At 44.8% G+C, this 21707-nt stretch overlaps 1 protein-coding gene and 1 long non-coding RNA gene across 2 annotated transcripts in view; one reads left to right on the plus strand and one right to left on the minus strand.

The window, feature by feature from the left end:
- Positions 1-21707, plus strand: part of TMEM132D (transmembrane protein 132D) — an 867237-nt gene that overhangs the window by 814900 nt on the left and 30630 nt on the right. The gene's annotated exons all lie outside the window — the stretch shown is intronic.
- LOC104682214 lies at positions 8061-17870 on the minus strand. The gene is made up of 3 exons (XR_004059653.1): positions 17805-17870; positions 16401-16546; positions 8061-8294 (listed from the first exon to the last, which is right to left on the minus strand). It is a non-coding gene; the product is annotated as an uncharacterized LOC104682214 (long non-coding RNA).

A 21707-nucleotide genomic window follows, 5' to 3' on the forward strand; every position in this document is an offset into this window, starting at 1 on the left:
TGGTGGTGACGTACTGATGGGGTTTTGGTATAGGTGTCCTTCCTGTTTGATAGTTTTCCTTCTGACAGTCAGAAGGACTGTCTGTTGGTCTGTTGGAGATTGCTTGAGGTCCACTCCAGACCCTGTTTGCCTGGGTATCAGCAGCAGAGGTTGCCGAAGATAGAATATTGCTGAACAGCGAGTGTACCTGTCTGATTCTTCCTTTGGAAGTTTCCTCTCAGGGGTGTACTCCACCCTGTGAGGTGTGGGGTGTCAGACTGCCCCTAGTGGGGGATTTCTCCCAGCTAGGCTACTCAGGGGTCAGGGACACACCTGAGCAGGCAGTCTGTCCCTTCTCAGATCTCAACCTCCAAGTTGGGAGATCCACAGCTCTCCCCAAAGCTGTCAGACAGAGTCGTTCGCGTCTGCACCGGCCCCCGCTGTTTCCCCTGTTGGTCTTCAGCTGTGCGCTGTCCCCAGAGGTGGAGTCTACAGAGACAGGCAGGCTTCCTTGAGCTGCTGTGAGGTCCACCCAATTCGAGCTTCCCAGCGGCTTTGTTTACCTACTTAAGCCTCAGCAATGGCGGGCGCCCCTCCCCCAGCCTCGCTGCTGCCTTGCGGATAGATAGCCGCAGACTGCTGTGTTAGCAGTGAGGGAGGCTCCGTGGGCGTGGGATCCTCCCGGCCAGGCGTGGGATATATTCTCCTGGTGTGCCTCTTTGCTTAAAGCGCCGTATTGGGGTGGGAGTTACCCGATTTTCCAGGTGTTGTGTGTCTCAGTTCCCCTGGCTAGGAAAACGGATTCCCTTCCCCCTTGCACTTCCAGGTGAGGCGATGCCTCGCCCTGCTTCAGCTCTCGCTGGTCAGGCTGCAGCAGCTGACCAGCACCGATTGTCCGGCACTCCCTAGTGAGATGACCCCGGTACCTCAGTTGAAAATGCAGAAATCACCGGTCTTCTGTGTCGCTCGCGCTGGGAGTTGGAGACTGGAGCTGTTCCTATTCGGCCATCTTGCTCCGCCCCCCTATTTTATTTTTCTTAGAGCCCACCACTAGTTGAATTTACATCTGTTTCCCTGACTAAGCTTTCATCAGCTTCTTGAAATCAGAAACTTCATCCCTAGCATTGACTGCTTTATCTCCAGTACCAAGGACAGCCCCTGACTCCCCTGAGGTGCTCATCAGACATTTGTTGGATGAATAAATTTTTTTTAACATTATGTGGTCTTTTTATAGCTCTAGTTAGTGCTGAATTCGGATTAATATTATTGATTCAAATGGCCTTTCTCAGACTCTCAGGTGGCTCCTAATTCTAGCACCTTCAGGTTTGGCAACTAAGTCTCTTTGTGTAAGGCCTGGTCAAGAAACACCATTTCCTTAGGATAATGGCCTCTAGTTCCATCCATGTTGCTGAAAAATGATATGATTTCATTCCTTTCTATGGTGTAGTAGTATTCTATGGTCCATACACACCAGATTTCTAATCCCGTCATTCATTCATGGACACCCAGGTTGATTCCATGACTTTGCCATTATGAATAGTGCCATGACTGACGTATGAGTGTGGGTGTTTTTTTGATATGTACACTATTTGGGTGATGGGTGCACTAACAGCCCTGACTTAGCACTACACAGTATGTCCATGTGTAGTCCTAAATCCAACTGCATGCATTCCCCCAAATCTATAAAAAGATTTTAAAAAGGAAATTCCATTTCCAAGTTTTGATTTTCCAAGCTGAAGGTCTTTCTGTCATTTCTGTGGTCTCAGCAGCATTCTCCTAGTCGTGGTATCCACCACCTCTCATGAAGCAGCCCATGGAAAATGCTTAAAAGGCAAGGGCAGCATAGATGTCATTGTTCCTCTCTTGAGAAGGCTGTTCTGGGGGCAGGTAAGCCTTTCTAAGCACAGTCCATTTGTCAGAGCATCAAATCTGCCCTGTAGAAGGCCCTCTGTTGGAGAAAGAACACATGAGCTGCATGCGAGTAGCTGAGCAGCAGAAATAGACACGCTGTGTTTTCCTTGAAGTTCTTCCCTCCAGGGCCTGAGAGGTGCCCTCCGATGTGAGCTACAGCACCCTGCCACATCCAACGCTCTTACAGCAAAGGCAACCCACTCTGTTAGACTTGGACTCTTGCCTGCAATGGCCAGGACATTCAGTGAATTCGATTGATTTCATGGCCATTCATCCAAGGACATTTCACTAAAGATCTTTTTTTGATATCAGAACAGCAGTGCCAGGTACGTTTTGCTTTGATGTTAATAGGAAGTAGCATTGTTTAATTCAATGCCCTCTGAAAGTCCCACAGGTTGATCCCTAAATGTAGGCATTGTAGAACACGTGCCATTTTAATGGGCCACTGGCCAGCTTGCCGTTCCTGTGTTGATGGGCCACTGGAAACTGGAGCTGTCTCGGTGTCATCCCTAGAGTCTAGCAAAGCAGAAGGCACATACAATGAAAGGGGAACACACTGCCCTGGCTCCAAGGGAGCACTGGGGCTGATGAGGGGTGCATCCTGGGCACCAGGTGCTGCCTGAGACCATGTACTGCAGAGCTTGGCAGAGGCTGTCCTGAGGCAGCTTCCTACCCCAGCTGTGAGGGATGTTTCGTAATAACTCAAAGCACCACCTTTTTCATCTCCATCTACTATGTCTAAAGAAAAATTGATATCCATTTTCCATTTATCTAACTATCATTGTCAAAAGTATGGTTTTGAATGTTCGACTTCAGAATGTTAGAATCCTGAAACTTATTGAGAAGTATTTTGCAATATCTCTAAGCTGTATTTTTAGGAGAAAAGCACAGAACATACAAAGGTGGCCATTATGTTTCAGAAGAAGGAGAATATGTATGGTTAAGTACTGGTATATGCATAGACGCTCTCTGGGCAGATGCACAAAATACCAGTAGCAACAGTTACCTTCAGGTTGGGAGCTGGGGGGCTCTCGCCAGGACAGGAGGGGCTGATGTGTCACCGCACATGCTTCCTGCTGTTCAATTTCATTTTAGTCATGAGTTGATATCAACTCCCCATTTTTATAACAAAAAGTAATTAACAATGGAAAACAAAGTCTCCAGTGGTCAGACTTTAAAAGCAAATACGAAACATTTGTAAAATATGACGAAGCTTTGTGAATGAAAGAAAATATCCTTAAAAGGAGATATGTAGTCTTTGTTATAAGTATACTTCCTTTCACTGCCATAGAGTCTGAGATCACACATCATCATTTCAGAGCCTACTGGTCTTTTTGAGTTAGAATACCCAGGGCAGGATCGTACAATGCCTAAAAGTGCAGCCCCTGTAGAAAGGCTGGGTCCCAGCTTTGGCCTTGGGCTATTTCCTTAAGGTCTCTGTGCCTTAGTTGCCTCTCAAAAAATAGTCATGATAATAATGCTTTCCTCATTGGGTTGTCTTGAAAATTAAGTAAACTGATATGCGGAAAACACTTATATTAGTTCCTGGAACATAGTAAATACTATATAAATGTCAGCTTTGGGGGCAGACCTAAACTGATCCTTTTGTATTTACCAAAGCTCATATTAGGACTCACTTGTATTGTAAATTCTAGGGTCTTGACTGATACATGACGACATGCATTTACCGTTATAATATAATGCAGAATATTTTCACTGCCTTAGAAATCTCCTCTTCTCCATCTATTCTTTCCTCCCTGCTCCTCCCTCTGAACCCCTAGTAACCAGCAATCAGTTTAATGTTTCTATAGTTTTACCTTTTCCAGAATGTCATACAGAATATATACAGAATATAATATAGAATACAGAATATAGCCATTTCAGACTGGCTTCTTACACTTGGTAATATGGATTTAAGGTTCCTCTATGTCTTTTCATGGTTTAACAATTCACTTCCTTTCATCAGTTAATAATGTTCCATTATATAGCACACCACAGCTTCTTTATCCATTCACCTACTAAAGGATATCTTGATTGCTTCCAATTTTTGGCAATTATGAATAAAGCTGCTCTAAACATTCACGTATAGATAATTTTTTTGCAGAAATTTTCAACTCATTTGGGTAAATGCCAAGGAGAATAATTGCTTGGTTTAATGTCAAGAATATGTTTAACTTCATAAGAAACTACCAAACTCTCGTCCAAAGTGGCTGTGCACTTTGCATTCCTACCAGCAATGAGTAAGAGTTCCTGTTGCTCCATAACCCCAGCAGCATTTGGTGTTGTCAGTATTTTGGATTGTAGCTGTTCTACTAGGAATATAATGGCATCTCATTGTTGTTTTAATTTGCAATTCCCTGGTGATATACACAACACTGAGCATCCTTCCTTAGGCTTATTTGCCATCTGTGTATATTCTTTGGTAAGATGTCTGTTCAAATCTTTGCCCATTGTTTAATTGGGTTTTCTTATTGTTGAGTTTTAAGAATTCTTTGTATGTTTTCTATACTAGTTTTTATTTAATCAGATATGTGTTAGCAACTATTATTTCCCAGTCTGTCTGTGGCTTGTCTTTGCTTTCTCTTCCCAGGGTCTTTCTTTTTTTTTTTTTTTTTTTTTTTTTTTTTTTGAGACGGAGTCTCGCTCTGTTGCCCAGGCTGGAGTGCAGTGGCTGGATCTCAGCTCACTGCAAGCTCCGCCTCCCGGGTTTACGCCATTCTCCTGCCTCAGCCTCCCAAGTAGCTGGGACCACAAGCGCCACCACCTCGCCCGGCTAGTTTTTTATATTTTTTAGTAGAGACGGGGTTTCACCGGGTTAGCCAGGATGGTCTCGATCTCCTGACCTTGTGATCCGCCCGTCTCGGCCTCCCAAAGTGCTGGGATTACAGGCTTGAGCCACCGCGCCCGGCCCAGGGTCTTTCTAAACATTTGCTTTTATTACTATCATTCTCCATTGGGCATACAGATTTAGATTTCCAATGTTAATATGCCTTTCTCTCCAATAAATGACGAGGACTGGCCAGCTGTTGTCTTTACCTGAGAAGAATAGTAGTGAGATGTGACCATGTATCATTTCCCTCTATGTTCCATGCCATAAGGTCTCACTACCTTCCGTCAGATCTTCCCACTTTAACCAGTCTCTCTACCGCTCACCTGCCAGGTGAGCACCTTGGACTCCCCAGGCGAAGCTTCTCAGCTCCATAGATGGAGACAAACCCTAGACTTCTCTGGGTTAGGTCTTCCTCTGGAGGAGGCCCTGGCTGAAGGCAGGAGTCTCAGGGGTGCCTACAAAGACGCAGCGAGGGGGAATTTCTCTGCAGAGGCATTTTTATCCTGAATTCAGCCAAAACCAAAGAGTGTGTGCCTGTGGTTTCTGAATAATGCCTGTGTCCAGTACTGCTCCTTTTGTCCCCTTTGTGAGGGCCCCTCCATATCCTCAAGAAGGCTGTATCCAGCCAAGGGGAGGTGTGGCCACCACCACATGCCCCCTGAGAGCGCCCTGCATTGACTTCTCCAGCCAGTCCTTCCAGGAAGTGGCAGACACTCATCCAGGTGAGGCCCACGTGTCTCCTCTGCCTAGAGCTTGTGACGTAGGCATCCCGGGCCCTGGCTTCCACTGGTGTGGGAACAGTGCTCACTTGTCCTGACTGCCCAGTGTGCCTGGGGGCTCCCGGTGTCCACCCAGCCCTTACTCACTGTCCCTGTCCCACTTTTTTCTTCTGCATCTGAAAATATATCTTCATCATGGCAGGACACATACTTTCCACTTCATACACTCTGAGTATCATTATTTAATAACACAGGAATATGTCCTGACCCCAGCTCTCTTAATAAGAGATTTATAGTCCATTCCACTGAGTCCCACGATGCATGCATTTGAACAAGCAGTGCCTCTCTCATATCCACAGTCTTCTAGTTCCCCCAGACCCGACCTCCATCCCAAAGATTTAATCACATCCTGGGGTCTTGATAGAGACGCTCTCCCATCATTCCAAGTTCAGGGAACTAGAGAAGGTGAATTGCATCGTCCAGGAAGATAATCATGTTGGCTGAGCTCAAAGATCCCAGCAGAAGCCAGATCATGCTTGTGGGTCCTGCGGAGAATTTGATGTCTTATCCTAAAGCAATGGAAAACGATTGGTGTGTTTGTAGACCATGTCTGGATAGCGACATGAGATGTCATTGGTAGTTATGTGATAAGTTCATGTTTTTAAAAGAAGGCTCTGGGCACTTTTGCAGAAATAAAGCAGCTTGAGTGAAAATAAAAGAGGATGTATATGAGCTCTGTGACCCTTTCCATGCCAAGTATATACCCTACAGAAATACCCAAGTGTCTTCATCAAAAAATACGTACAGATGGTTCATGGCAGCATTATCAGTCATAGCCAGAAGCTGGAAACACCCAGATGTCCAGAAATAGTAAAATGAACAAATAAATTGTGATATATTCACACAATGGAATGCTATCCAGCAACGAGAAGGAACAAAATACAACCACACACAACGATGCGAGCCAATCTCACGAACATCCTATTAAGTAAAGGGAACTAGGAAAACACATACATCTGGTGTGATTCCATTGACTCCAAAGGTCAACAGCAGGGAAAACGAGGTGGTGACATTTGAAAGCAGGTTAGAGTTTACTCAGAGGATAAGAGCCAGAGTAGTGGCTGGAGGGGTATGGGAGGGGCTTCTGGCGGGATGACAGTGTCCTGGTTGTTGAAGTAGGTCTGGAGGAAGTAAGTTTGTTTGCTTCATGAAATGTCATTGACCTGCACGTTCATGATTTGTACACTTAGCTGTATGCAATAAAAAGTTAAATAAAAATAAATTAAAAGTTTTGTTATAGTAATAAAAGGAGGGAGGGAGAAGAGAAGAAATGAGAGAAAAAGGAAGGGAGGGAGGAAAGGAAAGGGAAGGAAGGAAGGAAGGAAGGAAGGAAGGAAGGAAGGAAGGAAGGAAGGAAGGAAAGATGGAAGGAGAGAAGGAAGGAAGGAAGGAAGGAAGGAAGGAAGGAAGGAAGGAAGGAAGGAAGGAAGGAAGGAAGGAAGGAAGGAAGGAAGGAAGGAAAGAAAGGAGTTTGCAACTGTTTCTCAAACTTGACACCATGGACATTTGAGGCTGGATAATTCTTTGTGGTGGGGGCTGTCCTGTGCATTATAGAATGTTTAGCGGCATCACTGTCCTTACTAACTAGATGCTAATAACATCCCCCTCCCCATTGTAACAATGGAAATGTCCCCAGACATTGCCTTATGTCCCCTGGGAGCAGGGAACACATAATTCTCATCCAAGGATCCCTGGCCAAGAGTGTATGCAATGCTGGGTGAAGCCCCAGGTATCAGGCAGGTGTACCTCCGATGCATGGACAACTGGTATTGAATTGGCTGTTGCTGAGGGATGTCTGCACCTGAGGCCAGAAAAGGACAGTTCCTTGGCCCTCAGAGCAGGGAAAATGAATGGTCTCCAGGCACTTCCTGGAGCTTGCGTGGGTGGTGGTCTCCTCCTGATGAAGCCCTTACTGTCCACTCCACCCCCTACACAGCTGGCAGACTCTCAATTTCATCGACATGCTGTGAACTCTTGCTGCGAGTGGCCCCTTGGTCTTCTGTCAAGATCAATGTCTGTGGAATGTCAGAGCCAAGAATGCCCCAAGCCATGTATTGCTCTCCTTCTACAGAGACTACCCAGCCTGGCCTTTCCCCACCCAGAAGATGACTCTTATCTCTTCCCCCAATACTTACTTTGCTTTCTTCCTGTCTCCTTTCTGGTCTTGACTCAAAGGACACTTTTTCAATGGGGTTTTCACTGGCCGACAGGTCTACAGCTACAAACTCTCCACCCTAGAACACTTTAGCACTTCTCACTGCTTTATTTTTCTCCTTAGTACCTGTTGCTAATACAACTTTTTAAATGTGTCTTTTTACTGATTGTCATTTGTTCCCCAGTGTGTAAGCCCCATGAAGGCAGACATTTTTGTTTCTATTCTGTTTCCTCCTGTATCTCCAGAGCCCAGATGTAATCCTGGTTCATAGTTGGTTCTCAGGAGGTTTTTATTAAAAGAGTGAGTGAATCTCTAACTATTTGAAATGGGAGTGTTGCTGAACACCAGGGGTTCAGCCTAAGTCCAGTTGCTCCCTGGACAGAAAGCCAATCACTGAGACAATGAGTATTGCCAGGGAAGAAGGCTTTATTGCTGGTGACATCAGCTGTGAGACAGAAGGCAAATCTTAAATCCATCTCTCCAACTGACTGAAGTTAGCGGTTTATATGGGAATTGGCCAGCAAGCAGCAGGTGGCCGGATGAGGGTTCTGTTGTCTCGATGTCCAGATGCCATGATCTTGAAAGTTCAGTTCCATGATACTCTCTGGGAGAAAAGTTGGGCTGGTTTCAGAAAGAAGACCTTTAGAGTAGAAGTAAAAGCATTTGGCTCAGAGGAAAAAAGAAAACCATGTCAGTTAATACATCATTACATCATCTTCCCTCAATAGCAATAGCACAAAGATTGCAAAACCTTGGGACTATGGGATATTTCACACAGTAGAATCAAGGTGGCTTCTCCCTTCACACTCACAGCAAAAAGAGGTTCAGGGCTTTCTTGGATCACAAGGAAGAGAGCTTTTTCTTTTATTCTCTAAGCTAGCACTGTTCACCAGGACCTTCTGTGATGACAGGGATGTTCTCAACCTGTGCAGACCAATGTGTCAGCCCCCAGCCACTGTGGCTTCTGAGCACTCCTAGTCTCCTAGTGCAGCTGGTGCAACAGAGAAAGTAAATCTTTAATCTTACTTAATTTTTTTTTCATTTTTGAGATGGAGTTTTGCTCTTGTTGCCCAGGCTGGAGTGCAATGGCGTGATCTCGGCTCACCGCAACTTCTGCCTCCACGGTTCAAGCGATTCTCCTGCCTCAGCCTCCTGAGTAGGTGGAATTACAGGCATGTGCCACCACACCAGGCTAATTTTTTTATATTTTTAATAGAGACGGGATTTCTCCATGTTGGTCAGGCTGGTCTCGAACTCCTCACCTCAGGTGATCCATCCACCTTGGCCTCCCAAAGTGCTGGGATTACAGGTGTGAGCCACCATGCATGGCCACTTAATTTTAATTCATTTAAAATTATAGAGTCACATGTGACTAGCAGCTACTACCTTGGACAGCACAGGTGTAAACCCTGGTTCCTACATGGGCTCAAAGCCTGAGGATTCTGCCTGTCCTTCCCAACTTTTCATACATTCACCCCAGAATGCATCCAGACAGGCCTCACTAATATATCCAATCTTTGTCATTGTTAGAATCCTCATTTGCAAGCAATAGGAAGCAACTCTGGCTGATTTATGTAGAAATTGAACTTATTCAATTTATTAAAAGGGTATTGACTACCATGAATCTCCAGGAGGGGTAGAAAACCAGATAAAGAGGCTATGGAGCGAGGAATGATGTCAGAGATACAGCAGACATTTTTCTAGTCTGACACTGCCACCCTCCTCCACCAGCAGCAAAACACGGGCATCAAGAAGAGTGCCAGGGACCCCCGACTGCTGGTCAAGACCTCCATGCCACCCGGGACGGTACCCTTACTGGATAAACACATTAAATATGTAATGCTGGACTGCAAATACGTCATGAGGTTGTGTTTGAAATGCACATTTTGGGCAGCATTCCTGTTAGCCTAGTAAAGATTACTTTTAGCATTGCTAGATATTAAGCAGAGAACACTCCAGCTCAAAGCAGCCGGCAAAGCTCGACTTTTGTTGAGAGACTGAGAGGGAGGGAGGTTTTCATAATCAGTTATCACCCACCTTGGAAGACGAAATCAAAACTGAGCCATTCTTTTTTTTTTTTTTTAATATACTTTAATTTCTAGGGTACATGTGCATAATGTGCAGGTTTGTGACATATGTATACTTGTGCCATGTTGGTGTGCTGCACCCATCAACTCGTCAGCACCCGTCAACTCGTCATTTACATCAGGTATATCTCCCAATGCAATCCCTCCCCCTTCCCCCTCCCCATGATAGGCCCCGGTATGTGATGATCCCCTTTCCGAGTCCAAGTGATCTCATTGTTCAGTTCCCACCTATGAGTGAGAACATGCAGTGTTTGGTTTTCTCTTCTTGTGATAGTTTGCTAAGATTGATGGTTTCCAGCTGCATCCATGTCCCTACAAAGGACACAAACTCATCCTTTTTTATGGCTGCATAGTATTCCATAGTGTGTATGTGCCACATTTTCTTAATCCAGTCTGTCACTGATGGACATTTGGGTTGATTCCAAGTCTTTGCTATTGTGAATAGTGCCACAATAAACATACATGTGCATGTGTCTTTATAGCAGCATGATTTATGATCCTTTGGGCATATACCCAGTAATGGGATGGCTGGGTCATATGGTACATCTAGTTCTAGATCCTTGAGGAATTGCCATACTGTTTTCCATAATGGTTGAACTAGTTTACAATCCCACCAACAGTGTAAAAGTGTTCCTATTTCTCCACATCCTCTCCAGCACCTGTTGTTTCCTGACTTTTTAATGATTGCCATTCTAACTGGTGTGAGATGATATCTCATTGTGGTTTTGATTTGCATTTCTCTGATGGCGAGTGATGATGAGTATTTTTTCATGTGTCTGTTGGCTGTATGAATGTCTGCTTTTGAGAAATGTCTGCTCATATCCTTTGCCCACTTTCTGATGGGGTTGTTTGTTTTTTTCTTGTAAATTTGTTTGAGTTCTTTGTAGATTCTGGATATTAGCCCTTTGTCAGATGAGTAGATTACAAAAATGTTCTCCCATTCTGTAGGTTGCCTGTTCACTCTGATGGTAGTTTCTTTTGCTGTGCAGAGGCTCCTTAGTTTAATGAGATCCCATTTGTCAATTTTGGCTTTTGCTGCCGTTGCTTTTGGTGTTTTAGACATGAAGTCCTTGCCCATGCCTATGTCCTGAATGGTACTACCTAGGTTTTCTTCTAGGGTTTTTATGGTATTAGGTCTAACATTTAAGTCTCTAATCCATCTTGAATTAATTTTCGTATAAGGAGTAAGGAAAGGATCCAGTTTCAGCTTTCTACTTATGGCTAGCCAATTTTCCCAGCACCATTTATTAAATAGGGAATCCTTTCCCCATTTCTTGTTTCTCTCAGGTTTGTCAAAGATCAGATGGCTGTAGATGTGTGGTATTATTTCTGAGGACTCTGTTCTGTTCCATTGGTCTATATCTCTGTTTTGGTACCAGTACTATGCTGTTTTGGTTACTGTAGCCTTGTAGTATAGTTTGAAGTCAGGTAGCTGGAGTCTTCTTTTGACTTAGGATTGTCTTGGCAATGCGGGCTCTTTTTTGGTTCCATATGAACTTTAAAGCAGTTTTTTCCAATTCTGTGAAGAAAGTCATTGGTAGCTTGATAGGGATGGCATTGAATCTATAAATTACCTTGGGCAGTATGGCCATTTTCACAATATTGATTCTTCCTATCCATGAGCATGGTATATTCTTCCATTTGTTTGTGTCCTCTTTTATTTCACTGAGCAGTGGTTTGTAGTTCTCCTTGAAGAGGTCCTTTACGTCCCTTGTAAGTTGAATTCCTAGGTATTTTATTATCTTTGAAGCAATTGTGAATGGAAGTTCATTCCTGATTTGGCTTTCTGTTTGTCTGTTACTGGTGTATAAGAATGCTTGTGATTTTTGCACATTAATTTTGTATCCTGAGACTTTGCTGAAGTTGCTTATCAGCTTAAGGAGATTTTGGACTGAGACAATGGGGTTTTCTAAATATACAATCATGTCATCTGCAAACAGGGACAATTTGACTTCCTCTTTTCCTAACTGAATACCCTTGATTTCTTTCTCTTGCCTGATTGCCCTAGCCAGAACTTCCAACACTATCTTGAATAGGAGTGGTGAGAGAGGGCATCCCTGTCTTGTGCCAGATTTCAAATGGAATTTTTCCAGTTTTTGCCCATTCAGTATGATATTGGCTATGGGTTTGTCGTAAATAGCTCTTATTATTTTGAGGTACGTTCCATCAATACCGAATTTATTGAGCGTTTTTAGCATGAAGGGCTGTTGAATTTTGTCGAAGGCCTTTTCTGCATCTATTGAGATAATCATGTGGTTCTTGTCTTTGGTTCTGTTTATATGCTGGATTACGTTTATTGATTTGCGAATGTTGAACCAGCCTTGCATCCCAGGGATGAAGCCCACTTGATCATGGTGGATAAGCTTTTTGATGTGCTGCTGAATCCGGTTTGCCAGTATTTTATTGAGGATTTTTACATTGATGTTCATCAGGGAAATTGGTCTAAAATTCTCTTTTTTTGTTGTGTCTCTGCCAGGCTTTGGTATCAGGATGATGTTGGCCTCATAAAATGAGTTAGGGAGGATTCCCTCTTTTTCTATTGATTGGAATAGTTTCAGAAGGAATGGTACCAGCTCCTCCTTGTACCTCTGGTAGAATTCAGCTGTGAATCCATCGGGTCCTGGACTTTTTTTGGTTGGTAGGCTATTAATTATTGCATCAATTTCAGAGCCTGCTATTGGTCTATTCAGGGATTCAACTTCTTCCTGGTTTAGTCTTGGAAGAGTGTAAGTGTCCAGGAAATTATCCATTTCTTCTAGATTTTCCAGTTGATTTGCGTAGAGGCGTTTATAGTATTCTCTGATGGTAGTTTGTATTTCTGTGGGGTCAGTGGTGATATCCCCTTTATCATTTTTTATTGCATCTATTTGATTCTTCTCTCTTTTCTTCTTTATTAGCCTTGCTAGCGGTCTGTCAATTTTGTTGATCTTTTCAAAAAACCAACTCCTGGATTCATTGATTTTTGGGAGGGTTTTTTGTGTCTCTGTCTCCTTCAGTTCTGCTCTGATCTTAGTTATTTCTTGCCTTCTGCTAGCTTTTGAATGTATTTGCTCTTGCTTCTCCAGTTCTTTTAATTGTGATGTTAGAGTGTCAATTTTAGATCTTTCCAGCTTTCTCTTGTGGGCATTTAGTGCTATAAATTTCCCGCTACACACTGCTTTAAATGTGTCCCAGAGATTCTGGTATGTTGTATCTTTGTTCTCATTGGTTTCAAAGAACATCTTTATTTCTGCCTTCATTTTGTTATGTACCCAGTAGTCATTCAGGAGCAGGTTGTTCAGTTTCCATGTAGTTGAGCGGTTTTGATTGAGTTTCTTAGTCCTGAGTTCTAGTTTGATTGCACTGTGGTCTGAGAGACAGTTTGTTATAATTTCTGTTCTTGTACATTTGCTGAGGAGTGCTTTACTTCCAATTATGTGGTCAATTTTGGAATAAGTGTGATGTGGTGCTGAGAAGAATGTATATTCTGTTGATTTGGGGTGGAGAGTTCTATAGATGTCTATTAGGTCTGCTTGCTGCAGAGATGAGTTCAATTCCTGGATATCCTTGTTAACTTTCTGTCTCATTGATCTGTCTAATGTTGACAGTGGGGTGTTGAAGTCTCCCATTATTATTGTATGGGAGTCTAAGTCTCTTTGTAAGTCTCTAAGGACTTGCTTTATGAATCTGGGTGCTCCTGTATTGGGTGCGTATATATTTAGGATAGTTAGCTCTTCCTGTTGAATTGATCCCTTTACCATTATGTAATGGCCTTCTTTGTCTCTTTTGATCTTTGATGGTTTAAAGTCTGTTTTATCAGAGACTAGGATTGCAACCCCTGCTTTTTTTTTTGTTCTCCATTTGCTTGGTAGATCTTTCTCCATCCCTTTATTTTGAGCCTATGTATGTCTCTGCATGTGAGATGGGTCTCCTGAATACAGCAGACTGATGGGTCTTGACTCTTTATCCAGTTTGCCAGTCTGTGTCTTTTAATTGGAGCATTTAGTCCATTTACATTTAAGGTTAATATTGTTATGTGTGAACTTGATCCTGCCATTATGATATTAACTGGTTATTTTGCTCATTAGTAGATGCAGTTTCTTCCTAGCCTCGAAGGTCTTTACATTTTGGCATGTTTTTGCAATGGCTGGTACTGGTTTTTCCTTTCCATGTTTAGTGCTTCCTTCAGGGTCTCTTGTAAGGAAGGCCTGGTGGTGACAAAATCTCTAAGCATTTGCTTATCTGTAAAGGATTTTCTTTCTCCTTCACTTATGAAACTTAGTTTGGCTGGATATGAAATTCTGGGTTGAAAATTCCTTTCTTTAAGAATGTTGAATATTGGCCCCCACTCTCTTCTGGCTTGTAGAGTTTCTGCCCAGAGATCTGCTGTTAGTCTGATGGGCTTCCCTTTGTGGGTAACCCGACCTTTCTCTCTGGCTGCCCTTAAGATTTTTTCCTTCATTTCAACTTTGGTGAATCTGGCAATTATGTGTCTTGGAGTTGCTCTTCTCGAGGAGTATCTTTGTGGCGTTCTCTGTATTTCCTGAATTTGAATGTTGGCCTGCCCTACTAGGTTGGGGAAGTTCTCCTGGATGATATCCTGAAGAGTGTTTTCCAACTTGGTTCCATTTTCCCCCTCACTTTCAGGCACCCCAATCAGACGTAGATTTGGTCTTTTTACATAATCCCATACTTCTTGCAGGCTTTGTTCATTTCTTTTTCTTCTTTTTTCTTTTGGTTTCTCTTCTCGCTTCATTTCATTCATTTGATCCTCAATCGCTGATACTCTTTCTTCCAGTTGATCGAGTCGGTTACTGAAGCTTGTGCATTTGTCACATATTTCTCGTGTCATAGTTTTCATCTCTGTCATTTCGTTTATGACCTTCTCTGCATTAATTATTCTAGCTATCAATTCTTCCACTCTTTTTTCAAGATTTTTAGTTTCTTTGCGCTGGGTACATAATTCCTCCTTTAGCTCTGATAAGTTTGATGGACTGAAGCCTTCTTCTCTCATCTCGTCAAAGTCATTCTCTGACCAGCTTTGATCCGTTGCTGGCGATGGGCTGTGCTCCTTTGCAGGGGGAGATGCGCTCTTATTTTTTGAATTTCCAGCTTTTCTGCCCTGTTTTTTCCCCATCTTTGTGGTTTTATCTGTCTCTGGTCTTTGATGATGGTGACGTACTGATGGGGTTTTGGTATAGGTGTCCTTCCTGTTTGATAGTTTTCCTTCTGACAGTCAGGACCCTCAGCTATAGGTCTGTTGGAGATTGCTTGAGGTCCACTCCAGACCCTGTTTGCCTGGGTATCAGCAGCAGAGGTTGCCGAAGATAGAATATTGCTGAACAGCGAGTGTACCTGTCTGATTCTTCCTTTGGAAGCTTCCTCTCAGGGGTGTACTCCACCCTGTGAGGTGTGGGGTGTCAGACTGCCCCTAGTGGGGGATGTCTCCCAGTTAGGCTACTCAGGGGTCAGAGACCCACTTGAGCAGGCAGTCTGTCCCTTCTCAGATCTCAACCTCCATGTTGGGAGATCCACTGCTCTCTTCAAAGCTGTCAGACAGAGTCGTTTGCGTCTGCAGTGGTTTCTGCTGCTTTTGTGGTTGTTGTTGTTGTTGTTTAGCTGTGCCCTGTCCCCAGAGGTGGAGTCTACAGAGACCGGCAGGCTTCCTTGAGCTGCTGTGAGCTCCACCCAGTTCGAGCTTCCCAGCGGCTTTGTTTACCTACTTAAGCCTCAGCAATGGCGGGCGCCCCTCCCCCAGTCTTGCTGCTGCCTTGCGGTTAGATCGCAGACTGCTGTGCTAGCAATGAGGGAGGCTCTGTGGCCGTGGGACCCTCCCGGCCAGGTGTGGGATATAATCTCCTGGTGTGCCCGTTTGCTTAAAGCACAGTATTGGGGTGGGAGTTACCCAATTTTTCCAGGTGTTATGTGTCTCAGTTCCCCTGGCTAGGAAAAGGAATTCCCTTCCCCCTTGCGCTTCCCAGGTGAGGTGCTGCCTCGCCCTGCTTCAGCTCTCGCTGGTTGGGCTGCAGCGGCTGACCAGCACCGATTGTCCAGCACTCCCTAGTGAGATGAACCCAGTACCTCAGTTGAAAATGCAGAAATCACCAGTCTTCTGTGTCACTCGCACTGGGAGTTGGAGACTGGAGCTGTTCCTATTCGGCCATCTTGCTCCGTCCTCAAAAACTGAGCCATTCATAAACGATGGGTGGATTTCATCTTGGTAAGAAGCACTCATTTCTAGGAGTGCAAGGATTATAGAACAACTCTTTCTCTGGGCGCCGGATGCCCACCCATCAGGCACTCACTGGTGATCGGTGCAAATGAGAAGCTATCCGTCAGAATGCACATTCTCTGGCCTGGCTGAGGTGTCTCACTTAGTAGCTGTTGCATTTCTGGGGCTGCTGTAACAAATTGCCACAAACTTAGGTCACTTTCCACAGCAGTCAGTTGTTCTCTCACAGTTCCAGAGGCCAGAAATCCAAATCAAGGTGTGGGCAGGGCCGCACTCCTTCCAGAGGCTCTGGGAAAGGATCCTCCCTGCCTCCCCTGTCTCCTGGTGACCACAGGCATCCCCTGGCTTGCAGCCCCATCCCTCTTCCTCCCCTGCTCCCTGTAGGTTTTGTTGCTTCCCTATGTATCCTTATGGAGGTCTTAAGTCAAATACGACTGCATAGTCTTACTTTCCTCTGCACCATGGCATTCTATGCACAGATTCCTGAAGGACTCCCTCCGAGCACCTAAACCCTTTTGCTACTGAGTCAAAGGGACAGCCAGGGGTCCTGAAGGTGGCAGGGGGCTGCATCTGGAGGTTGAGGGCAGCGACAACCTAGAAAGCAATAGAAAGGAATCCCCATCAGCTGGGTTGGTTTTCACAGTGGGAGCTGGGCACACAGGCCCTCCTGTATTGCCTCTGACTTTTCCACTTTGAAATCTGCCCTGGAAATCTCTCCATATGGGTAGGAAGAGCACCGGCTGGCTTCTTTTCATAGCTGTGTTGTAATCCAGAGCTCACTGAAGGTGCTTGTTCAGCCAGCGCGGTGACTCTGATGGAGGGTCATGGGTCCGTAGTGTGCGGCGTGGCCCTCAGGCTGATCTGTGCCAACAAGGAGAGGCCAGGCAGAGCCAGGGGGCTGAGCCACAGAGTACATCCTTGGTCCTTCCCCTGGCAGCTCCTCTCCCCGTCTTCTCTCCTTACTTAGGCACCTCATGGGGAGGGGGTTATTATTCATGGATTGTGGATGCTTCTGGGGCTCTGTGTTAGGATGTTTTCACTTGCTGGTACACAGTTTGCTTTATATTTATTCATACAACCCATTTATATATCTGATGTTCATTAGTATATATGTTATATTTTACAAACAAAAAACTCAGAAAATTAACTCAAGGTTAATAGGAATCAAAAAGCTTCATGGTCCAAAGGAATGAATCTGTAATGGGGAACTTTCTCAATGGTTGGGAGGGAGGGTAGAGAGTGGAGCTGGCTGTTTTCCTCCCCTGCCCCTGACTGTCACATCACAGCACGTGGGGAATCCTCAGAATCCATGAGCATCTTCAGGAAGCAGACAGAGTTCAATGCACCAGAGATTAATTGAGGACTGCAGTTGTGAAGGATAAAGTAAATATGGAGCAGGAGTAGGAAGGCTGAGCTTCAGGATGCAGTGCAGGTCTGGTCCCTGGGAAAGGAGGATGGGAAGGAGGGAAAACTGGGCAGGAAGTACCTGACTGCAGGAAGCCCTGGGAATTCTCAGGCAGCCAAGCAGGAAGTGCTACCACAGAGGTTGTCCATAGAGGAGCCTCGCATGGTGTCCCAGCAGCCACCCTGCACCTTGGCCGTGCTTGGACACTGACCAGGTGCCTTCTGAAGGCCCCTGAGGACAGAGGCTGTGGTGAATGATTCTCCTTCTGGTGACTCCCTCTTGAAGGGACATTTAAACAGCATTCTTCCATGGCTGCCACCCTATGCTGCCACATAGACCTCATCAGACTATACCCGCTGGTAGAGAGAGGGTGTATTAGTCCATCTTCACGCTGCTGATAAAGACATACCCAAACCTGGGAACAAAAAGAGGTTTAATTGGACTTACAGTTCTACATGGCTGGGGAGGCCTCAGAATAATGGCAGGAGGCGAAAGGCACTTCTTACATGGTGGTAGCAAGAGAAAAATGAGGAGAAATCAAAAGCAGAAACCCCCGATAAACCCATCAGATCTCATGAGATCTATTCACTATCACGAGACTAGCACGGGACAGACCAGCCCCCATAATTCAGTTACCTCCCAGTGGGTTCCTCCCACAACATGCAGGAATCCTGGGAGATACAATTCAAGTTGAGATTTGGTGTGGACACAGCCAAACCATATCAGAGGGTGACTGCGTGAATTGGATGTTTGCTAAATGCAGGCAAAGTCTAAGGAGTTTGTATATATTAACTCATTTACTCTTCAAACCACCCAGTGAAGTTGGTCCCATGATCACCATCCCCATTTCGCAGAGGAGGGAACCAAGGCACAGAAAGGTTAAGTGACTTGTCCAAGGTCACACAGCCAGAGAGTGAAGGAGCTGGAACAATGTTAACCCAGGACATCCAGATCCAGAGCCTAGCAATGCCTCAGCTTTATCTAGAAGGAAAGACTCACATGACCATTCAGGACTGAAGTCTCTTCCTCCCTCAGAAGCTCTGAACACATCCTACTGGTGTCTGCTAACACTACTGTGTTTTTGCTGTCCTTATTTAAAAGGAGTTAATTGTGTTTATGTTCGGTGATAGTCGTCTTCCATCTCTGGTAATAGTATAAAGTTGTGTTTTTTACATAAAACAAGAAATTGATTATTGAAGTCTAGTTAATAGCATGCAGTCTAGAGCATCGAGATGTTTGCAACTTCCTTTGAAATGAATCACAAAAGAAGATGAATAGAGAGCTGGGAAGTGGACAGATATGCGATAGAGCAAACACAGCAGAATGTCACTTACGGAAGCGAGGCCGTGGGTATGAGTGGGCACTGTACAATTTATCTTTCTCTATGGTTAACATTTTTCATAATAAAGTCTTGAAAAATAATCAAAATATTGAAAACTCAAGACGATGTGTGGGTATGGCAGTAATTCTGCATGTAGATTGAGCACTGCTGAAGTTTGGGAAAGACTGCATACATCTGAGTGTGTCTATGTAAGAGCCAGGGAGTGCTTCCCCAGAATTGGCAGAGGAGATAGAAGAGTCTGAATGAACCAAGCGGCTCATTATGTTCCCTAGCACCTGAGCCAGCCACAGCCTCTGGGGATGATTCACCTGAGCCAAGTCATCTCTGTTCTGCTGAACATCACAGCCACAACCTAAACAGGACCAGGGACATTGTCTGCAAGTACGTCATCTACTATCCAGGACTTTGAGATATGAGTCATCTCCCCAAACCCAGGAATGCAAGCAAGAAACCAGGTCAGAAAATAAAGCAAGCAGCCTGTCTCGGCCCCCACCTGCCAAAATCAGGAGGCAAATAAAACTTTCAGGAATTTTTCTAGGTACCACACAGTGGACATGGAGCAGCCAGTAATGCTCAGCGTGCGGGTGGTGTTTGTTTAGGAGAGACAGCACGTGAGCGCCAAATGCTGGGAGGCAGAAATATTCTGCAGCAACAAGGAATTAGTCTAGTCTTAAGAAATAACTGCCTTACCAGTTGGTAAGCACAAAAACGCTGCCAAATGCTGGTAGATGAACTCTGCCTAATAGCCACTGAGTGCATGCTATGGATATACTACTCAGACTCCATTTCCTGGATTCCAGCCATAAGGATTTCTGCCATATCTGAGGACCACCTGTATTGTTATCAATACTTGTATTGATGTATTATTATCTCATCATTAGTAGTAATGCCATGAAACCATAAGCTGACATTCATTATGTGCATTAGTTATGAACATGTGTTCATTTTATGCGTTAGCTATGAACTATGTTCATAGCTAATGCATAACATTATGAATGCCCGCTTCTTATGAATAAGGACTGTTACAACCATATTAAGTCATTGAACATCACAGTAACCCTAAAATGCAAGTACTGTTATTATCCCAATTTTACAAACGAGGAGACTAAGGCCAGAAGAGATTAAGCAACTTGCTCAACTGTAGCCACAGGGCTACCGTTGGGCTTTGAACCCACGCATCCAGCTCCAGAGCCTGTCTCAGATTCTCCACACTAAACTTCCTTATGCTCATCCACCTTCAAAGTCTGGTGTGCACCACCAGCCACACTTGTCGAGGAGCTGAGAAACACTCCAGTGAGGTCACTGGAAGTCAGACAAGCTCTTGCTCTCGTAGTCCAACAACCTGCTGCCCTCTGAGATGTTGGTGGGACTTCTTTCCTTAGAGGTCGGAAAAAGTCACAGATATCTATCTGCTAAGCCAAGGAAGGCTTCCTACTCAGGAACTTGCAGAGAGTGCCTTGGCAGAAGCAGATGAACTGAAGCAGTTTGACAGATGGTCTCTAGTGAAAGAGTTGGTGGTCCCATTGGTCAATAAATACTGAGTAGGAGTAAGTCTTAAGCAGAAGTCCCAGAATGCTTTGTGCTTCACAGCCTGCCAGGGTGACCATAAAACCAGAGGGGAAGCCCAGCACGTATAATGCAGGACAGTTTCTTTCCAGAAAAGTGTTAGAATGAAGGGCCCATGAAGCATTTGGCAAAAGAGCCAGTAGTGTGATAACTCAACATTATTTTTCACTGTTATCAAGTCAAGAACTATCTTCTAGAACCACTGTGCATGGCTGAGCAGGTTGTGCATGGCAGGAGTTGGGCGGAAGGCTGCCAGTCACACAGATGTCCAAGTCTGGAAGAAGTCGCCCTCGCTCCTTCTTTCTGAAGGACACCTTGGAGCAATGACCTGGGTCAAGCTCGGGCACCCTCTACCAACAGGATCCACTGGTACAGGGGCCAACAATGGCCATTTCCTATTACCTAGGAGATTACAAGCATGGAAGAGACTGTAGATGACCTCCTGAATGTATATGGACCATCCTGTTGTTGCGTTATGCTGATTGTAATCACACAGGCCGAAGGTCAGGGTGAGGGTTGATGAAGAGAGGAAAGCCATGCAGAGGAAGGCTGACTCATTCTCATGCACATGGAAGAGAAATATGTTTTGTCTGTGACGTTTCCAGAAGCATCGTCTTCCCTCTGGGGCACACAGGCTCTCCCACCCTGCCGCACCTCCAGGACTTGGTGAATGAAAATGCACTCTTCTTTGCTCATCTGTCCACACTGAAAGCAGTGGATTCTCTTCCTCTTCTTTCCTCTGTGGCCTCCCTTTGGTCACTGTGAGGCAATAGCAGTGACCACGATGTGATGACTCACTGCCCTCTATGGACTAAGATGGGGAAAGGTCTGTGTATGATGTAGGGACCCTCAGGGATAGAATATTCTATTTAGGGCCACAGATCTCAGTAGGGACATAACTGTCCCCACAGCCATGGAAGTGTTTGGCACATTTTCAGGACTGATTATTTTTCACAAGAATTAGGGCATACTCTTGCATTTCATGGTCAGAAGTCAGAGGTACTAAATGCCCTGCAATGTCCAGGACAGGCTCATGTAACAAAGAGTTGTCCTGTGTTCTGGTCGGGTGCAGTGGCTCACACCTGTAATCCTAGCACTTTGGGAGGCTGAGGCAGGAGGATCATTTGAGTCCAGAAGTCCCAGACCAGCCTGGGCAACATGGTGAAACCCCATCTCTAAAAAAAAAAAAAAAAAAAAAAAAAAATTGCCAGGTGTGGTGATGCACACTCATAGTCCCAGCTACTCAGAGGATGAGGTGGGAGGATTGCTTGAGCCCAGGAGGTCAAGGCTTCAGTGAACTGTGATTGTGCCACTGCATTTCAGCCTGGGTGACAGAGTGAGACTCTATCTCAAAAAAAACTGCCCTGTGTTATTCACGACTTGTAAATGTCTCATCAAACTAGAAGGGAAGCTGTAGTTATCTGCACTGTAGTTTAACATCA

This window comes from Rhinopithecus roxellana, chromosome 10, assembly GCF_007565055.1.
Source record: "Rhinopithecus roxellana isolate Shanxi Qingling chromosome 10, ASM756505v1, whole genome shotgun sequence".
Classification (NCBI taxonomy): domain Eukaryota; kingdom Metazoa; phylum Chordata; class Mammalia; order Primates; family Cercopithecidae; genus Rhinopithecus; species Rhinopithecus roxellana.